Source organism: Phyllobates terribilis, unplaced genomic scaffold, assembly GCF_046119375.1.
Source record: "Phyllobates terribilis strain yellow unplaced genomic scaffold, ASM4611937v1 Scaffold_5__5_contigs__length_657084704, whole genome shotgun sequence".
Taxonomy (NCBI): domain Eukaryota; kingdom Metazoa; phylum Chordata; class Amphibia; order Anura; family Dendrobatidae; genus Phyllobates; species Phyllobates terribilis.
The window spans coordinates 74074891-74080394 of NW_027362765.1; the positions used below are offsets into that span (position 1 = coordinate 74074891).

At 41.5% G+C, this 5504-nt stretch overlaps 1 protein-coding gene across 1 annotated transcript in view; it reads right to left on the bottom strand.

Moving 5' to 3' along the window:
- Nucleotides 1–5504, bottom strand: part of LOC141272049 (uncharacterized) — a 253291-nt gene that overhangs the window by 222320 nt on the left and 25467 nt on the right. The window lies entirely within an intron of this gene.

A 5504-nucleotide genomic window follows, 5' to 3' on the forward strand; every position in this document is an offset into this window, starting at 1 on the left:
AAAAACAAATATAATCCCATCTCACTTGTTTATTTTCACCAAGTAAACCAATATCATTGCACAAAATTTAGAAATAAACATTTCTGACATGCAAAAACAAAACCCCCAAAAAATAGTGATCAATATAGCCACCTTCTTTATGATGACACTCAACAGCCTTCCATCCATAGATTCTGTCAGTTGCTTTATCTGTTTTTGATCAACATTGCGTGCAGCAGCCACCGCAGCCTCCCAGACACTGTTCCAAGAGGTGTACTGTTTTCCCTCCCTGTAGATCTCACATTTTATGATGGACCACATGGGATTCAGATCAGGTGAACAAGGGGGCCATGTAATTATTTTTTCTTCTTTTAGACCTTTACTGGCCAGCCACGCTGTGGAGTAGTTGGGTGCATGTGATGGAGCATTGTCCTGCATGAAAATCATGTTTTTCTTGAAAGATACCGACTTCTTCCTGTACCACTGCTTGAAGAAGTTGTCTTCCAGAAACTGGCAGTAGGTCTGGGAGTTGAGCTTCACTCCATCCTCAACCCGAAAAGGTCCCACAAGTTCATCTTTGATGATACCAGACCATACCAGTACCCCACCTTGCTGGCATCTGAGTCGGAGTGGAGCTCTCTGCCCCTTACTGATCCAGCCTCTGGCCCATCAAGAGTCACTCTCATTTCATCAGTCCATAAAACCTTTGAAAAATCAGTCTTAAGATATTTCTTGGCCCATTCTTGACATTTTATCTTATGTTTCTTGTTCAAAGGTGGTCGTTTTTCAGCCTTCCTTACCTTGGCCATGTCCCTGAGTATAGCACACCTTGTGCTTTTTGATACTCCAGTAACGTTGCAGCTCTGAAATATGGCAAAACTGGTGGCAAATGGCATCTTGGCAGCTTCACGCTTGATTTTCCTCAATTCATGGGCAGTTATTTTGCGCCTTTTTTGGCCAACACGCTTCATGCGACCCTGTTGGCTATTTGCCATGAAACGCTTGATTGTTCGGTGATCACGCTTCAAAAGTTTGTAAAGTTCAAGACTGCTGCATCCCTCTGCAAGACATCTCACAATTTTGGACTTTTCAGAGCCCGTCAAATCTCTCTTCTAACCCATTTTGCCAAAGAAAAGGAAGTTGCCTTATAATTAAGCACACCTTATATAGGGTGTTGATGTCATTAGTCAACATCCCTCCTCATTACAGAGATGCACATCACCAGATTTACTTAATTGATAGTTGGCTCTCAAGCCTATGCAGCTTGGAGTAGGACAACATGTATAAAAAGTATCATGTGATCAAAATACTCATCTGCCTAATAATTCTGCACACAGTGTACATTATCACGTATTGATATGGTATTGGGCACAGAACATATTTCTCATTTGGTAAGGACAGAGAAATATTTGCCTAGAATGCAATCAGAACACTCAATTCTCCTGACCACTCTTTGTTCTCTGCCCAGGCCTCAGGCTCTGACTATGTGGGCCAAGATTCCCTTTTGGCTTCAAATTACAGATATTAAACTGATCACATCCACCCTAGAATACCATTTGAAAGAAAATGATAAACGAGTGTCGCAAAATTCATTATGGGACTCTATGAAGGCGTGCTTAAGAGGAGTCTTAATACAGGCCATTGATAGATCTAAAACCAAGACAAAACAGTTTGGGGAGTTTTTACCGGAAAGAGTCAGATCCACAGAAGAGAAATTTGCATTAACTGGAACAAGAGAGGACCTGATGGTCCTGCACAAGAGGCATACACCACACATATTAAGGAAAAAGCTAAAAATAAGCGTATGTTCACCCATGCACACTTCTTCGAGGAGGGGAGAAGACGACATTTATTGGCTGTGATAGGAAGAGCTCAAACTGGGTGTTCTTTTATTGGAGCTTTAAAGGACAAGGAGGGCGGGGTAGTAAACCAGACTGAACAGATCTCAAATAATCTGTTAAAATTTTATAAAGACCTATATAAATCTAAACTGCAATTCAATAGAGAACAAATCTTATCCTATCTAAAAGAAATTAAAATGCCGACAAGAATATTTAAATAGCCCTCTACAGCTGGAGGAATTGCAAATGGCAGTAGTTTCTATGACAAATAATAAGTCGCCAGGGCTGGACAGGCTTCCCACGGAAATATATAAGAAATTTGGGAATATTCTACTTTTTCACTTACTGGCTACCTTTAAGGATGCAGTCCAGGGGAGACCTCTGCCTCATTCAACGCAAGAAGCGGTGATTGTAGTTATACGTAAGCCAGGCAAAAATCCTTTACTTCCTGACTCATACCTTTATTGCCAACTGATGTCAAGATCATAGTGAAGGTTCTGGGTCTAGACTGAATACAATAATTTCTACAGTAATCCATACCGACCAGTCAGGCTTCATGCCTGCTAGATCCACAGCTATTAAAGGGAATCTGTCACTCCCTGGGACTTATTAGACCTTTAATATGGGCATGCAGGTGATAGAAATGTGAATCTATACTTACCTGTATGTCCCATATTAAAGATCTGATTGCTTTGAAAATGCTTTTAATAAAATCATGTCACCTATGCTTGGCGTCCAGGGGACGCCAAGAAATCCCCGCCTACTTAATTAATTACAATATTCCTCCCCTCCCCTGCACGTCACAGTGCCTTGTGACGTGCAGCTCCCGTGCCTGCGCAATTTACCTGGTACACAAGTCGTGGTAATTCCGGCAGTCTATGTATCCTTGTGGAGCAGGGATCTTCTGCGCAGGTGCCGGTGAGTCACTCTGCCTTCCCGATGCCTGCGCAGAACAGTTGTCAGTTGTGGTCCGTGCTAATCTGATCAAAATGATCTTGATGCCACAGTTGTTCTACATTCTACACAACTCCCCAATATGGATAAATTAGAGATTTTTCTTTAAAGAAGGCCAGGAGTTTAGAAAATTAATATGGGGCAAATAAACTCTGAGAATTAAGCTGGAAACATTGCAAAGAAACATCAATGGGGGAGGTCTTGCAGTCCGTAATCCATGGGTGTATTATGTGGCATCTTAGCTTCAACATAATCGGGGATGGGACGACCCTAAAGGGGGGGGGGAGCTCAACGTCTGCTGCTGCAACATTATTTCCAATCAGAAACTCTGAAGGACTAGAGGTGCATAAATTTAGGACACTTGGATGTAAAGTACCGACTATTTTATTAATCCACAAGCTTTGGGGGATGGGGAAAAATTACAGGGTATAGAAAGGGTTTTGCAATTTACTTCATTATAGAACACTCCTTGGCTTCCAACTCTATACCAACTGGTGGGATTCAAGTCCTGGAGTTCCAGAGGTTTAAATAGACTTAATCAAGTGTTAATAGGTGATGTGATTGAGGAATTTTCACAATTGCAGAATGAATAAGGGCTACCTCATTCTGAATTCTATAAATATTTACAATTTCGGCACGCATATCAGGTGGAAGGCATTGTCCTAGAAGGCGAGGTACCTCGAAACACAATAATACAGAGAATAGCTAATCAACATAACTCTTGGAGACTGATCTCATTACTTTATAACATTCTCCTGGACATTATATTGACAAACCATCCTATGCAATTGAAGGAGAATTGGGAGAGTGTGATGGATCCAATAGAAGAAAATCACTGGTTAGATTGGTAAGAGTTCCACAATTATCCTTAAGCGAATACCATAGATTGTCTCACATATATATGATACATCAGGTATATAGAACACCTCAATTTTTACTTACATATCATTTCTTACTCAGTAGACATGCTTCATATGATGTGGAATTGTCCTAACTTAGTGTCCTTTTGGAAAGTAGTTACAGCAATCATTAACAGGATTTAATTAATGTAGAACTCTCACCACTAGTATGTATACTAAGATATGTTGAAGATCTGACTACTGATGAACATAGCAAAATTGCGGTGGCACGTATGTTATACGTATGTTATACAGTGGGAAAAAAAAAGTATTTAGTCAGCCACCAATTGTGCAAGTTCTCCCACTTAAAAAAATGAGAGAGGCCTGTAATTGACATCATAGGTAGACCTCAACTAGGAGAGACAAAATGAGAAAACAAACCCTGAAAATCACATTGTCTGATTTGGAAAGAAATATTTTCCACAAAAATTTAAAAAAAAAGTATTTAGTCAATTACAAAAGTTCATCTCAATACTTTGTTATATATTCTTTGTTGACAATGACAGAGGTCAAACGTTTTCTGTAAGTCTTCACAAGGTTGGCACACACTGTTGCTGGTATGTTGGCACATTCCTCCATGCAGATCTCCTCTAGAGCAGTGATGTTTTGGGGCTGTCGCTGAGCAACACGGACTTTCAACTCCCTCCAAAGGTTTTCTATAGGGTTTAGATCTGGAGACTGGCTAGGCCACTCCAGGACCCTGAAATGCTTCTTACGAAGCCACTCCTTCATTGCCCTGGTGGTGTGCTTGGGATCATTGTCATGCTGAAAGACCCAGCCATGTTTCATCTTCAATGCTCTTGCTGATGGAAGGTGGTTTGCACTCAAAATCTCACGATACATGGCTCCATTCATTCTTTCATGTACATGGATCAGTAGTCCTGGTCCCTTGGCAGAGAAACAGCCCCAAAGCATGATGTTGCCATCCCCATGCTTCACACTAGGTATGGTGTTCTTTGGATGCAACTCAGCATTCTTTCTCCTCCAAACAGGCCGAGTTGTGTTTCTACCAAACAGTTCTACTTTGGTTTCATCTGACCATATGACATTCTCCCAATACTCTTCTGGATCATCCAAATGCTCTCTAGAAAACTTCAGATGGGCCCGGACATGTAATGGCTTAAGCAGGGGGACACGTCTGGCACTGCAGGATCGGAGTCCATGGCGGCATAGTGTGTTACTGATGGTAGCCTGTGTAACGTTCTTGCCAGCTCTCTGCAGGTAATTCACTAGGTCCCCTCATGTGGTTCTGGGATTTTTGCTCACCGTTCTTGAGATTATTTTGACCCCACGGGGTGAGATCTTGTGTGGAGCCCCAGATCGAGGGAGATTATCAGTGGTCTTGTATGTCTTCCATTTTCTAATTACTGCTCCCACAGTTGATTTCTTCACACCAAGCTGCTTGCCTATTGCAGATTCAGTCTTCCCAGCCTGGTGCAGGGCTACAATTTTGTTTCTGGTGTCCTTCGACAGCTCTTTGGTCTTCACCATAGTGGAGTTTGGAGTGTGACTGTTTGCGGTTGCGGACAGGTGTCTTTTATGCGGATAAGTTCAAACCGGTGCCAGTACTACAGGTAATGAGTAGAGGACAGAGGAGCCTTTTAAAGAAGAAGTTACAGGTCTGTGAGAGCCAGAAATCTTGCTTGTTTGTAATTGATTAAATACTTATTTTCCACAAAAATTTGAAAAAAATTTCTTTCCAAATCAGACAATGTGATTTTCAGGATTTGTTTTCTCATTTTGTCTCTCATAGTTGAGGTCTACCTATGATGTCAATTACAGGCCTCTCTCATCTTTTTAAGTGGGAGAACTTGCACAATTAGTGGCTGAC